General features: G+C 48.9%; 1 protein-coding gene across 2 annotated transcripts in view; it reads right to left on the bottom strand.

Moving 5' to 3' along the window:
- ERG (ETS transcription factor ERG) overlaps nt 1-12,077 on the bottom strand; it is a 315,726-nt gene extending 303,649 nt beyond the window's left edge. Inside the window, exon 1 of one of the 2 annotated variants that reach the window (XM_043875442.1) lies at nt 11,942-12,077. The gene's annotated coding sequence lies outside the window, so the exon portion shown is untranslated. Of the gene's footprint in view, nt 1-10,750; nt 10,952-11,941 lie in introns of those variants that run through there. The other variant, XM_043875441.1, reaches the window with a different exon arrangement.
- Between the last annotated feature and the right edge of the window lie 4,146 nt (nt 12,078-16,223).

Here is a 16,223-nt window from a genome sequence, read left to right as displayed (position 1 = left end):
CAGCAACCAGGGGCAAGATATTCCACAATCGCCCCACTTCTGCAGCCTGGTTTCATTAGGCTCACTGGCGTGGTTCTGTCAGCCCCTGTGCGTGCTCACCGCAGGTGACACTCTGCTGACGCTTCGCCCAGCCATGCTGTCTGGGCACTTAAGGAAATAAGACCCCCTGCAGGAGCGACAGGGGCTCTGGCGGCAGAGACGGGCGATCTGTGAGTCCAGAGGTCAGCGGGACATGGAAACGCTTAGCATCGCCTTTACGAGGTGACTCTGCTGGGTGTGACTGGCCCTGTCATTGAACCCACCCACACATCCCTATAGCCTCTGATAGCTGTTGAGCCTGGAGCCTCCACAGCTGACATGCTCAATCCAAGTTTGTAAACAGAGCAGTGTGCAAGAGCACACTTCAGCCATCGCACACCCGCAAACACCCGGCTGGAGAAGCCGGTGGGGAATCCACACGGGGCGGGGGTGGGGGTCCCCATCATCAGAGCTGCCCCAGCCCGGAGCTGCTGCCACGAGCCATCAGTCACTCAGCAGTTTGTCTCCAGGGTCTTACTCAAGAAGCGGTCAACTGTAAGGACCCCGGGTGGAAGCAACCGGACCTCAGCCTCCCCTTCCAAGCCACGCTGCCCATCCGAGAGGCAGGGCGCCAGCGATGACACGGTTTTTCCTCCGAGGCCTTACACACACGTGGCTCCCATCACCATGGTCTCGCATTCCCTCTGTGTTTAGACCACTCGCCTCGCACGTTCTCGTATTTACACATGTTCACTGAACGTAACCCCGAGTGAATTATTTAAGAAGGCTTAATGTGCTTCAGACTTCTCAAATACCATTTAGACTTTAAATTGAATTTGCACTCCCGTGGGGAAAAGAGTGCTGAGCCAGCCGTAGGGCGTCCCGTGGACGAGCAGGAGGTCTCGGAACAGAACTGCAGGTACCCCGACAGCTTCTCACCTGGCAGCCGATGCCCCAGGTCGAATGAATCAGGACTGAGCTACAAGGTTTAAATGTGTTGCCCGCCTTTGAAAGCAGGAGAGCCCCACCACACGCCTCACAGACCACAAACGTTCTCACGTTCTGGCTTATCCTTGGCCGATCCACAATGAAGCATCAGACAATAAGAGATGCGTCACATGCAGACCAGCACACACAGCCCTGTTTGGGAGTTCTGTGTTTTCCGGTTTTTTTTTTTTTCTTTTAATAAATCACAATATCCTCTCTCTGTGTTCAGTTGCCCTGAATTAGGTGTTAAGATTCTGTGCAGCAAATTAGAGTTGAGAAAAGGCCCATGTTTTATTTAACAGAGTTTTGCTTTGTTTGCAGTAAGCACTGCCCATCAGGAAAAATAAACCAGAACAGGGGAGTTACATTCCCTCCGGCTCGGGTGGGGATGGACACAGAACTACCTAGAAGGCCCAGGGGAATCAGAGAGAGAGGGAGGTGGGAGGGGGGATCGGGATGGGGAATACATGTAAATCCATGGCTGATTCATGTCAATGTATGACAAAAACCACTACAATACTGTAAAGTAATTAGCCTCCAACTAATAAAAATAAATAGGAAAAAAAAAGAACTACCTAGAAGGATGCCCAGACAAGGATTCTGCTGCAGACCAGGTCCTGAATTGTACACGAACTTCTTATTCAGGGGAAACTCTGGGAGACCGTGAAGGGCAGGAGAGGCTGGCGTGCTGCAGTCCACAGGGTCACAAAGAGTCGGACACGACTGAACAACAACAAAATCATTCACACGGTAAAAGGGCTGAATTGCTCAGTGACTACATTACACAAGGTCCACCGGTAGTCACAAGCAGCATGTGAGTGGGGCGACTGACTTTGTAAGACGTGCCGTGAACCTCAGTGCTCAGCACAGCAGAAAGGCCCGGGTTGGATGCGCTCTGCCTTCATGGAATCCGTGACCATGTGGTCTCAGAAGCTAATTCCGTAGCAATCCATCTGACAATTATCTTTTCTTTCTCTGGGGCTCCAGCACCTCAAGGATGCTATTCTTCAAAATGATCAACTGCACTATTCTCAAGACACTGTCTGCGTGCAAAAAATGACGTATGTCATCCTGCCAACATCACCCTTAAACAGGGAATACTCAAGATGTTTACACCTAAGGTTGTCAGAAGACGATTCCAAGAAAAAGAGCGCTATTTGCCACCAGGCATACAAAGTTCAGTGTGAAAGCAGATATTTGGTTTTGCCTTTGAAAAGCATGAAGCGAGTTGACAAGAAATCATATATTCGTGATCCCTCCAACTTGAAAACTGCAGATCTGATACTATACATACCATGCTAGTGTTCCCTTTTTAATTGCTATTATTTCTGGCTCCAGCATGAGCTACTGGGTGATACTGCCAAGAGGGACATGAAGTCACAAAAATTCTATGCCTGTGATCAAGTAATACAATAGACTTCACAGCCACTAATTATATTAAATCTGAATTCCGCCGCTGAATATTCCTGACCTGCACAGTCCAATACAGGAGCCTCTCATGTGGCTATTAAGTATGTGAGATACGGCCAGTCCAAAACAGAGATGTGCTGTATGTAAACTCGGCTTCTCTGGTGGCTCAGTGGGTAAAGAGACAGCCCGCAAAGCAGGAGATACAGGAGATGTGGATTTGATCCCTGGGTCAGGAAGATCCCCTGGAGAAGGAAATGGTAACCCAACATTCTTGCCTAGGAAACTGCCATGGACAGAGGAGCTTGGTAGGCTATAGTCCAGGGGGTCGAAAAATAGTCAGATACGACTTAGCAACTAAACCACCACCACCTATGTAAACGACACACCAGATTTTGAAATTTAATATAGGAAAAAAGGTAAAAGAGTTCATCCACAGTTTTATATAGACAATACTTGAAGTGATAATATTGTGGACACACCGCCGTTACATAAAAGAGATTATTAGGATGAATTTCATCTGTCTCTTTCTCCTTTTATAACGTGGCCACTAGAAAGCTGAAAGCTACAAGCTACATGTGAGACTCGCGTTCTACTCCCCCTGCCCAGCACCCTCTGACCTCCTTCCTCCTGTTGTCACTTCTGTAAATGGACCCTCCGCTCTGACCCAGAGAACTCCCGGCAGCACGGGAGATCCAGAGGCGACCCCCCAGCTGGGTTCTGCCTCTGCTCTGCCTCTGACCATCTGGGTAACTCTGGCCACGCCGGTCCCTCGGGAGCCTCACTTTGCTACTCTGGAAAACGGGGGCAATAAAGCCTCCGCCCTCCCAGAGCTGTGGTTAGGACACCCCCGGGGCAGCAGGGCTCCCACGTCTGCGTCTGCACCGTCTGGTGGGGGTCCAGGTCAGCGAGCGAGCTCCAAACAAACATCACGTCTCCCTCCCCTTTGGCAGGATTCCTTCACTCCCCACCTTTTTTTTGTTAAGATTTATTTATTTCTGGTTGCACTGGTTGCCGCACACAGGTTCTCTCGATGCAGTGAGCGGGGGCGACTCTTCACAGCAGTGCGTGGGCTGCTCACCGCGGCGGCGTCTCTGGGTGCAGAGCACAGGTTCTGGGGGCACATGTGGTTGTAGCGTGTGGCGGTCACAGAGCGCGGCGGTCACAGCGCGGCGGTCACAGCACGTGGTGGTCACAGCGCGTGGGCTCGGGCTCAGCAGCTGAGGCTCTTGGGCGCAGTTGCTCAGCAGCAGGTGGGATCCTCCCAGACCCAGGATCAACCTGGTGTCCCCTGCACGGGCAGGCGATTCTCAACCACTGGGCCACCTGGGAAGTCCTGCTCGCTCCCTACCTTTGAACTTCACACTTGGGTTCCTGACATAGATGTCTATTATCAGTCCTCCCAATGCCAGAGGTCGGGCCGTTCCAGCACCCACCCCCGTCATCCAGCTCGCAGGTGGCACGTCCCACACCCCAAGCACCACCCCCAGGCGGCCCCCCATGATGGGAGGGTCAGGGGGAGCCCCCATCCAGCCCGCCATGGCCAGGATCCGCCCTGGTGCAGCCCCAGGGCAGTGACCTTCGGGAAGCGTTTTCTGATCTTCCCCTGGCACGGTCGAGATTACTTTTTGATTGTCGAACTCCAATGAAGTGGGTTATTTTATTCACACCCCACCCTGTCCCGTAAAAGGACTGAAAGCGATCCACAAGGATATACGCGATATGACAAGGATTTATTTTGTTTTGCTTTAAATCCTGAAGTAGATGCAAAATAAAGAGCAGAGCTGAGACTAAAGGGAGTCAAGGAAAGGAACAGGAAGGAGCTCATAACTCAGCCGTCCACCATGCGGGCACGGGGTCCTGCACCCAGGCCCGAGCTGGGCGCACGCAGGCCGCCACACTGGCCGGCACCCGACTCACACAACTGCCCCTGAGGCTGAGATGAAAACCGAAGCTCTCCCCGGAGGCTGTGAGAGAGAAGGACCTATGGATGAGATACAACTTCCCCAACACTGACCCACAGCAGGTGTGAGGGTGGCCTCTCATGAGGCCCAGGGAGCACGTGAGCATCTCCTAGGGACCACTGCCCCCAACACTGCAGAGCCCAGGGCCCTGGCTCACTGTCACACTGGTCTGGTTCAAGCAGGTGGCACTGCTGAAGCGACGCTCTCATCGACCTGTGCACTCACTCCTTTTGAGACCCCCACGGCCTGTGCACTCACCCCTTTCTAGACCCCACGGCCTCCATATTCACCCCTTTCTAGACCCCACGGCCTGTGCATTCAGCCCCTTTGCAGAGTCTATGGCTGTGCGTCCACCTCTTTCTAGATACCGTGGCCTGAGTTTTCATGCCCCTTCTAGATTCCATAGTGCGTGCACTCACTCCCTTTGCAGATTTCAGCTCCTGAAGGCCTGTCCGGAGGCTTCCCCACAGGGCTTTGCACTGAAAGGTCAGCCTGCCCTCCTCGTCTCCTCCTGGCACTGGCCTTGCCGTGACTCAGAACGCCCCTCCTCTGCCAGAATCCTGAACCTTCCAAGCCTAGGTCAAATCTGACCTCAAACACGCGTCTGCCCTCTCGGCACTCCCTGACTCTCCTGCGTGAATTTCAACCTGTGGACATTTATCCCAAGGATGCTGCGTTCAGGGTGAATGCCATTAGCTGTTTGGAGTGACAAGGGCTACAATTTTGTTCACATGTTGTCCGTACAACTAGTTGAGCAAAGAATAACCCAGGCAGGACACTAACAGCCAGCGTCGGCGGACAGGCCAGCTCTGGAATGTTGTGGCTTTTCCATTACATTTGCAGTTGTTTTTCTAATCTGTAGGTATGTCCAGTGCCTTAACAGTCTCTCTGTGATCCACGTTCCCATCTCTTTTAGGACTTTAATAGGTAATCAATGAATTCTGATGGGGAAATGTGTTTCCAGGTTGTTTAAATGAAATAAAGAAAATTCAACATGGTATACTACTTCATGTTTGCAGAGAAAAACTTAATTGCAAAACCTAATTGCAAATGCAATCTTAGCATTTACACAGATGTAACCCCCTTCTGTCTCCTGGTAGTTTACTGTGGCTTCCACATGCTTATAGGGTGATTTTCTGGACTTACCTCCAGTTTTCAATTTGGGTATAGATTACGTAGGAGAAACTGTTCCTGAGGGTGTTCTGTTTAATCACCTATATTTACAAGTCTTACAAAGCTGCAAAAATCCCTCAAAGTCTATCATGAAATAGGATTATAAACTGCTTCCAGACCTGATCCCATTCCAGCTGTTAAAACCCTCTCTGTTTGACCCAGAAAGCAGCAAGCAACAATCGCTTTTCTCTGTTTGAATGGCAGGGTTTGGGGTGGAGTTTCAGAACTTAAACACAGGTAATATGCAGACCTAACACCCCTTTCTCCAGAAAAGACTCACCATATTCCCTGGGTCTGATCCTCATTGTTATTATTTCTATTTTAAAACCCTGGAGTGAAGTACATTTTCCTGCCAGGATCAAACAGACTAGGAAGTACTTTTGGATCCTGAAGAAGCAAATTTTTTTCCTCCATTTTTGCTTATTCTGTCTTCTTGCTGCAGTAACTTGCACTCCAAAAAGAGCCAGCCTTGCACAAGACACGTTTGAATTTGGGGCAATTATAGACTCAAATTTGTACATCCTGCAGAGGGCTCGCATCAGCTTTGTGAGGTTACATGTGATTTTAATGAGACTCCATTCTTCTTCAAACGAGGTCTTCTTAAAACGTTCCTAAGTCGCCCACTGGTATCTTTTCAAAATGCTTTTTTACCTTATTTCCCAATAAAAGAAATCTCAACTTTCTAACATTTAATTTCAGGTTTTATGTTGAGACGGTAAGTGCACATGGTTTGTTCCCGAACATTTCACATTACTAGCACACACTTCACCTATTATTTATTTACATCCAGCTCAGTTCTTTGTAGGTTCCATGTTAAGAATACTGAAATTGCCCTTGTTCACTCCCAGGGTCCCAAGGTACCGCCGAGGTCCCCTCCCTCCCTCCAGGCTCCTCATTACAGCCTCTTTCAATCTCTTCTCAAAAGCCTGAGGATCCTACTGGCTCCGGCAGGCACGGAATTCCCAGCGGCAGCGCAGAGGGAAGGCAGCAGCGCTTTTCCATTGCCCGGTCCAGTCCATCGATTCCATGGAGGTAACAGGTCGTTAACAGACATTGTAAGATCCTGGGTTTCCCCCGTGGTTCAGAAGAGACACAGCTCGACATGCAGCTTAGTTCACACAGAAGGGCACACCCCACGACCCGAATCCACCTCCACAAGGCTGCTGATGACTTTGCACAAAACTGCTCCTGCCTCAAAGGTGGTAACACAAACCTCCCAGCCCGGAGCACAGGAAAAACATGCACACGCGTCTTTTACTTCCCAACTTAACTACTTTTGTAAAGCTCCCAAAAAATCCATAACCCACATTTCCACTCCGTCACGGAGAGGACGAATCTCCCCACTGGGAACAGAGAACCGCTAGGTGGAAATATGACAACGTGCGTTCATCCCAGCGCCAGGCTGAGCCCCTGGGTACCCCCGCACTCAGACTGAGGGGCAAACACCCTTCTTCACTTTTAAATGAAGGTCTGGGAACCTCTGCCAAGCCCTTCATCAAGCGAAAGTAAGGGTTTCTTGGTTTTGAAAAATTACTGTAAATGTGCCTGTATTTCTCCCCACCCCTCCTTTTTTTTTTAACCATTCTTTAGGTTTTCTTTTTCTTTTCTTTTTTATGATTTATGTTTTCCTTCCTAGAGGTTAGAGGGCTGCTTTTCTGTCCCAGAGTAGGTTTTCCTGGGGGAACAGTTATTGAAATAACAGTAGCACTAAAAGGAATCCCATGTGAGACACCGATGTGTGAACATCTCATTCCCACTAAAACAGTTCAAAATTAGATGGTACGCTGAACCAGGAGGCAGCTACAACGCTAGGTTTTTCAAAACCCTCGGACATGCTAACGGTTTATGCTAGATCGGATCTCCCATCAAGTTCTTCAGGGTTATGATTTTCAGAAGTGATAAATTAACTCAAGAGGTCTATTTTACACACTATAAGGATATTTCCAGCCTCACTCACGGTCATTCTGAAACAGAAAAAAAGGCACAGAACTCAACTTCCTTTGTTCAGGCTTCTGACCACGCACCGAGTCAAGATAACTGAACCCCCTACTTTCATTGTTAAATTACGGCTTCTCATACGCAATCAGGGTCTTCCAAATGATGACATGCCACTGTCAAAATAGAAGAACTTAAAAGTTACTTTAAATCTAAAACTCAGGCCCAGCGCTCCGTTTTTAGATGCACCCTTTAATTACTTGGTGCTGTCGACATCTCACTTACACTTAAATTTAGCAAAGTAATTTTAGACCACTCGCCTTTAGATCACTTCACTACCTTCACTGGATCTGCAGCATTGCAAACGAAAAGCACCAAATCCTCTGTCTTTTAAATACTCAAATGTTTGAAAGCAGAAAAGGTGAAAAGTGAAGAGGGCAATATTTCCCCCTGGCTATTTTGAAAAACTGGAGGGGATGATAGCCCAACCACTGCAGACTTCTGTTGTTTTTATCCACAGAATTAACTGCCTTGAATCTATAAATGTGAGAAGATGTATACTGACCATGCACAACATCCAGCCAATGAACTGCTCCTGAGCCAAGTGAGGGCGCAAACAGGAGCAAGGAGGATGCCCTCATGACGTCAACAACACAGGGGCGTTTGGGAGACCTCGTGGGTAAGTGTCACCAGCTACTTCAGGGACTTCTGAAGTCCCCCCAGCGACTTTAACAGACACTGCTACCAAATCGAACATCCACTGCTCCCCCGGGGTATCAAAACCTGCCGCAACCGTGTCCAAAATACTTGAATCCCTCTTATATGCCAAACTACTTGAACCTTGGCAACTCCAAAGGTTTGAAGAGTTTCAAAGTCAAGGTGCAGGCAGATGATAAAAGAAAAGTTGTATTTTGAAGGATGATATATCCTGGAAATGCCCACATGTCCTTACCCTTTGGGGAAAGAAAATGGAATTCTCCTCCTCACCTGGAAAAGCTTGGCCCTGAGATGCAAAGGGTGACCAAGCCAGGAGGTGGAAAAAGACCTGCGTTTAGAGAGACCAGCCCCCAGCTGAAACACAGACTTGCCTCTCAGCGCCACAAGGCCAGGACTCTGCTCATAATGACTGCCTTCTGATCTCAGTTACCGGGACCACATCTCACATCCCAGGCCCCAGCAGGCTCCTTGGCGGCGGGGGGTGGGGAATCTCTCTGTTGACATCTCCTGAACTGAGTTCTATGAAAAAGCAGGCGGCACCAACATTTATTCAACGTGACACTGTCTTCCCACCCTCCATATCATATGACTGACGCTGACCTGCTCCGGTTTTTCACTGGGGAATAGGAAAAGATCTTTGGAACATGAGTTCCTCTGTCTTGTGAAGAAATGAACCCCCCTTTTATTTATTTTTGTTGTTGTTTAAGGACAGATAACAAGGAAAAACTAGACCTGATATTAATGTTAGAAAAAAAGTTTAAAGTCTATTACCTACTTATAAAATGATATATCCCATACATGCACAATGCATAAAATTTTAGAATAGTATGTAAGTTCAAAATCAAGATTGACATCTTTCAAACAGGCTTTACTTCTTATTTATATATCTGGCACCCCACTGGGGTCTCAGCCTCTACCACAAACAAAAGAGCTGATCTTATGAGATTAGAAACGCAATAAGATTTTTAATATCAAAACAAAACCTAAGAAGTGGCCGGAGGCAAAGCTTATAAACACGTGTACATGCAGCCCCGTTACATAATCAAATGGCAACCAAGAATTTTCAAAAATTTACCTAAAGAAGACACTTCAGACTAAACCACCAAGAACTCATCATGAGAGAATAGATATATGGAAAACAAAATATCACAACGCTACCCCACATTTTTAACAGGAAAATAAAGTAACTATACAGTGACAGAAGAGAAACCAAAATTTTAAGTGTAACTGGAATTATATATCCTTAAATAACTCAAAGAGATGTAATACCCATTTGCTAATTTAGTGTACTATTCAAGTTACCGATTCAAATGGAAACTTGGGTTACCAGACCACAAGAGGATCTGTGATATGTCTAGCACTCACAAAGCCTTTCTTCAGAATTAGAAAACTTCGCAGTAGTAGCCACAAGTTTGCACAGCTCATCCTGTTTCCCCTAGAATCGCCATTTCAATAGCATGATTAGCTCGTTCATAATTTGACACACAATGAATTAAATCGTCTGGTTAGGGTTTTCACATAACTTCTACTGCACGCTCTTCCCACTGAGACAGCCAGTGCCAGGTGCAGCCAGCACTGCAAGGGTTAAGCCCAGGAATGTGACAGTTCTCCCGGTGATAACCGGTCAAGGGCTCTAAGCTATTTGCAGAGAACTGAAAATACTGAAAAAATCATCTCAATGGTAAATAAACTCTATGCGCCACGTATGTCACTAGGGGAAGACTAAAATTGTTTTTTAAGTCACAGTGAAAGTTTTCTCAACTACAGAAGCTCCAGAAACACGCGCGGTGGGAAAGCTGTGGCACTTAGGAATACGAAAGGATAACGAAATTACCATCATCCCAAGGAAGAACTGCATTACGTTCACACCAGCATTAAAACTGTTTATCCATTGTATGAGGCAGTGTAGTCTGCTGTTAACAATAGCATCTAAATCCTTTAAAATGTTAAAAAATAATTCTATGCGATACCTTTTGTAAAATATCTAGATAATATATAACTGTGATACAAGGACGTCGTATTTCAGACAGAAACCAACAAGGCTAGCTGATAGATACACGTATAATTTTTAAACATGCCAAGTGTCTCCAGTAAGCGGTAAAGGGGAGGCACATAAACGTAACAGCTGCAGGCCGAGGTGTCAGAAGGGGAGAAGCTCAAGATGCAGAGAAAAGAGAGGAAGCCGAGGTCCAGCAGAGCGCGGTGCGGGCGCCGTCGGAGGGCGATGCCACCCACGGAAGGACTGAGCGGGCAGCGACAGCCAAGCCCACACCTGGTCTCGACTCTCAGCCGAGCGTGGGCCTTCATTCAAGCCTTACTTCCATTCCAGACAACAAATCATCGCTGGCTGCGAGCCCAATTGAAGCCCCCGCGCTCGGCTTCCCTAGCCCTCGCGGGCAGTGGAGGTCTGCACCCCTCTCTATCCGTCCGGGGCGCCTCCCGGCATCACACACCCCATCCGTCCCGGCGCCGTCGGAAAAGCCGGGTCACCCGGCCGCCAGCGTCCCCGCCGCGGGAGCCGGGCAGGGCGCACGAAGCGTGGGACTTACCGAGAGGCGAGCGCCGCCGTCGGGGGAGGGCGCGCTGCGCACGTGGGTGTCCGCGCGTGTCCGCGCCCGCGTGTGCCGGCGCGCGTGCCTGACTGGGGCCGCCGCCGAGCCGGGCGGCACTGAGTCCCTGCGCGCCGACGGGCTCAGCCCATGGTGTGGGCGCCGGCCTCCCGGAGGCCCCGGCTCCCGCCAATCGCCGAGCAGGGCTGCCTCCCCGACGCGCAGCTCCAGATCCGGGAGTGCGCGCCGGGGGCGGGGCGGGGCGGGGGGCTCAGGGGCGCGCGGGGCGCGGGCGCGCGTGTCCAGGTGCGCCTGGATGTGCGCGCGCGCGCGTGCCCAGAGGCACGTGGATGCTGCGCGCGCGCGTGCCCAGGGGCCCGTGGATGCTGCGCGCGCGCGTGTGTCCGGGGGCGCGCGTGGGTAGGCCAGCGCGCGTGTCCGGGGGCGCGCCCTCGGGCCGGGGAGCGCGGCGGCGCGGGCAGGTCCGGACCCTGCCGGGCTTTGGGGACGCGGCGGGCGGCTCCGAGGAGGAAGAGGAGGAGGAGGGGGAGAAAGGGGAGGAGCGGAGCCTGGGACCGGAGAGCTGGAGTCCCGGCCAGAGCGGCGGCGGGAGGAGAACCCAGGACGCGCGTCCAGGAGCCGAAAGGAGTGAAAAGCCGAGCACGGGCTGGGGCCGGCGAGGGCCGAGCGGTGGGGAGATGCCGCGGAAGTGCTTCCTCCCCGGAACTTAGAAGTGATTTCCCCCCCGCCTCAGCAGTTACACACATTACAAATAATCAAAGTTCAAACCGGTTGTGTCGGAAGAAGGTGAAAATGACCGCTGGGGCTGCCTCGGATGCTGACGGGAACTGACATAAATGCCGCCCTCAAGTTAAGAGACGGCGATGCCGGGTGCCACCGGCTTCGGTCACACCTGGAGTGTGACCTGGTGCGCGTCCTGAGAGCCTGGGGAGGGGGTGGAGGGGCTCCGGAGGCGCGGGGCGCGGCCGCTGGGATGCCGAGCCGTCCGGGAGACTGCCGGGCGGGCCGGACAGACGCAGGGACCGCAGCCCTCGGCAGCAGGGTGTCCCCAAGACGCCGCCTCCGAAAGGGGGAGCCGCGCGCGAGGTTTGGCTCCTCCGGTCCGGCGGCCCTGAAGCCCTCCAGATGTTACCGTTTTTAAGGGAATTCTGACTTCAAAACCGCGCTTACCTGGGTGCTTGCTCTCTTCACCATGTCCCGCGGGCACCGTCACGACTGTCCAGCGTGATCGCTAGGAACCCATCCCAGACCCTTCCCTTCCAGGCTCTCCCCTTCCAACCAAGTGAAAACTACTCGTGTCTCTCCCTCTCCAAAGTTTTTAACAGCCAAGAATTTCAGCAAACAGCCAGAAAGTTAAGTCGCGCCCCCCCCCACCCCCGCCGCAACCCCAAGGGAAGGGAGCGAAATAAGCACTCCTTTAATTTGAAAAATAATAATTAAAACTCCCTCAACTTTTAAGGCCGGGCAACATAATCTATTAATTGGTCGCTATTAACATGCCGTTTTATTGACCATAGCACACAGAAGTCTGATTGTGAAGGAGGAGTGTTTTCAATGAAAGTGGAGTTATTTTAGCTGCAGACGTGTTTACATTTCTGTGGTTTAGTCTATAACTTTCTCTTTCTCTTGCTTCAGAATTCTGCTCCATGAAGCAAAGCCCTTAGCTCCCAGACATTCCAAAAAGTCTGCCAAAATAATAGAAAAAAAAAAGAGAGAGAGAGAGAAGGAAGAAAAAACACACGGAGACCCCCAAGTCTGGGTCAGGCTCAGGGTTGTAAGTGGGCATCAAGAGTATACCCCCTCCCTACACAGTTTCCAATTTTTTAAAAAAGCCCTTTAGTGCTTTATTTCCTGTTTGCTGGGGGGAAAATAGGATGAGTCTAAGCAGCTGAGTTTAGAAATAGCCTTCTCTAGGACCTATAGACTCTGAGAGGTTCTTTAACCCTACGGATGCCAAAATGAGATCTTTGATACAAAAATCTACCATTCTGCCCTCTCCGAGGAAGTGTTTCTCTTTTAAAGGGACAAGCCTCACAAGCTACAAATGCATTCCTAGGAAATTTCTTAAACAGGCACACCACTGCACATGGGACACAAGCCCACCTCTCCATAGGTGGGCAGAAGATACCAATAAAGAGGAAATACTGAAAACAGATTAAGTTTCTGAGAAGCATGCAGTCCTTTTCTCTCTGAGGTCCTGGTACAAAAAGCAGAATGTATATTGAAACATGCGTTTTAGTAATAGGACCATATCAGTTTTTACAATCTGTGCTAGAATCGTCATTTGCAAAATTGACTGACTCCTTTGAACTGCTCTGTCGGTAGTAGTAACACAGAACAGTAGGAACACAGAAGTCTCACTGCCATTCACAAGATCTTAAAAAATAGCCAACCTGCCTTCCCCCTTAATTGCATATTTTGGTTTCTTTTCTTTAGAGCTATTCTCCAAAGAAGCCCCGGATCCAGGTAACCTGACTGTATTTTGAAATCTTCCTCTTAGTCACTCACATCCAAAACACGCCACAGGGAGCCTTTTATGATTTTGTTGTTTGGTGGCTAAGTCACGTCCAGTTCTTCAAGACCCCATGGACTCTCCTCTGTCATGGGGTTTCCCAGCCAAGAATGCTGGGATGGATTGCCATTTCCTTCTCTAAGGGGTCTTCCTGACCCAGGGTTCGAACCCCCATCTGCATTGCTGGTGGATCTTCATGGCTGAGTCACCGGGGAAGCCAGCTTTATGATTTAGAGGAGTGCTTTAAAGTAAATTGTTTCTCCGCCCCCTTCCCCGACCACTGACATCAGGAGCCCACAGCAATGACTCTGCTTCATAATACAACATTACCCTAGCAAGTTTCTTCAACATCATCACTAGGACCAAGTACTCTGATGATATAGAATGATACTGGAAGTAATATACTATGTTAGTATGTTAGTAATATGCTAACAGAGGAGCCTGCTTTATGAATAAAGAACTGTACTTTAATAGCCGAGCATGACTTCAACAATCCAGGTTACCGCTGTTGAGAAAAAAAAGCATGAGTTCAGAAAAAACACAATATTTGAACCAATGTCATCTGTGGCTCCCTTTTGACACTTTTCTCCCCTTCCTCAAAATACACCCCACAGAGAGAGGCATCACAAGCATGCCCACCCCTCACACATTTTCCAGAGCGGGGTGGTGGGGAGGAGAAGGGGGAGAGAATTGTTTTGTAAAAAACAAAATCTTGTGGCTGAGACCACTTTCAAAGCTGAGTCTATTAACGGTGAAAAATCTTAGAACAAGCAATAAATGCTGGAGAGGGTGTGGAGAAAAGGGAACCCTCTTACACTGTTGGTGGGAATGCAAACTAGTACAGCCACTATGGAAAACAGTGTGGAGATTCCTTAAAAAACTGGAAATAGAACTGCCATATGACCTAGCAATACCACTTCTGGGCATACACACTGAGGAAACCAGATCTGAAAGAGACACGTGCACCCCAGTGTTCATCGCAGCTCTGTTTATAATAGCCAGGACATGGAAGCAACCTAGATGCCCATCAGCAGATGAATGGATAAGGAAGCTGTGGTACATATACACCATGGAATATTACTCAGCCATCAAAAAGAATTCATTTGAACCAGTCCTAATGAGATGGATGAAACTGGAGCCCCTTATACAGAGTGAAGTAAGCCAGAAAGATAAAGAACATTACAGCATACTAACACATATATATGGAATTTAGAAAGATGGTAACGATAACCCTATATGCAAAACAGAAAAAGAGACACAGAAATACAGAACAGACTTTTGAACTCTGTGGGAGAAGGTGAGGGTGGGATGTTTCAAAAGAACAGCATGTATACTATCTATGGTGAAACAGATCACCAGCCCAGGTGGGATGCATGAGACAAGTGCTCGGGCCTGGTACACTGGGAAGACCCAGAGGAATCGGGTGGAGAGGGAGGTGGGAGGGGGGATCGGGATGGGGAATAAGTGTAAATCTATGGCTGATTCATATCAATGTATGACAAAACCCACTGAAATGTTGGGAAGTAATTAGCCTCCAACTAATAAAAAAATTAAAAAGAAAAAATCTTAGAACCAAGAATCTCAGAGTTTTGCAAAGTTAGGACACCATCTCCTCCAACTGATTGTATCTTGCAGTTGCAGTTAGGAAATTTTTTCTCTCATATAATCTAATCTTCACCCTCTACCAGAGCATTCCCTTCACGTTGGTCCATAATCAAGGTCAAGGGCAATTTCCACCAGTTAAATTAATTAATTTGAGAGGCCAACACAAGAAATGAAGACTCATTCACTCTCTATGCTATGGGACGGATAGGAAATACGATCATTTAAAGTTCATAAAATATAAGTTAAAAGGAAAGATTTTATTTAAAAAAAACACCCCCTGACACATTCCTCAAGAATTAGCATTTTTAAGTATTTCATACATGAGATGATCTTTCTGTATAAAGTTTTGTGGTCGACTTAATTCTTTCTGAAATCTCTTTTATCCGAAAGATGTTTCAGATTAATTCAAGTATTTGTTACTGGAGAACGTCAAGCTCTTGGTCAACGAAATGTCCTGCATTGCGTTGTCACACCTGTTAAATATAAGCCTCCTTTTCTTTTGATATTCGGAGAAGGGCCTTAAAAGGTTTACATCCTTCAATATGGAGATTTAATTGCTCTACCTATAATAAAAAGTAATCCCTATAAAATTCAGATTGTGGACATTTCAAAGCCAAAAGAACTATTGGATTGGGGTGTAAAGGTTGCAGTTCAAAAAGCCTTCCCCGTTCAAGATCACGTGCGTGGAGTTATGAGTTATAAACTCCTGGTTATCATTTTGTAGGTCTGGTTTTTGTAGTCCTTGCAGGGAGCGTCTTTGAGCTCACTTTATGGCTTAGCAGTTCTGCGCGTTATATGTGGAAAGGGGAGGGTGCCCCTCCTCTGGAAAGACTCACAGGGGAGGAAGTCTCAGATTCGGTTTTCAAGGAGGTCCTGGAGGGAGGTTCCCCTGCCCTGACACTTCCCACACCTGGAGTGAGCTCAGACCCGGCAGGAAGCCGCTCTGAAGGACAGCCTCCATTTGGGAGAGGACACAGCACGCGTGCTTCAGCTCCCGGCCACCGCGTGGTGTTCATGCCCTGAGCCTCTTCAGTGTTTCTTGGGCTGCCCTGAACCCCTCTCCCACAGCCTCCTCTGGATCAACCGGGACCTTCTCTTCATCCTGGAGGTGGGTCGGATGGGGCTCCACTTATTCCCTGGAGCTAGTCTGAGCCAGGGCAGGGAGGAGAACCAGGGTAAGAACTCTAGAGTTGGGGTTCTACACGTAGCTTCCCCTGGCCCCTCTCCCCACCATGGTCCTCATCCCATTCCTGGACTCCCCTCATTGATTATAAGTGAACATGGAAGGACAGAGGTGGAGATTCTCTTGAGAGAGCCTTCAACCCACCGCAGAAG

Source organism: Cervus elaphus, chromosome 19, assembly GCF_910594005.1.
Source record: "Cervus elaphus chromosome 19, mCerEla1.1, whole genome shotgun sequence".
NCBI classification, from domain to species: domain Eukaryota; kingdom Metazoa; phylum Chordata; class Mammalia; order Artiodactyla; family Cervidae; genus Cervus; species Cervus elaphus.
Note: the sequence above shows the minus strand (reverse complement) of the source record. Positions and strands in the feature narration are given on the sequence as shown.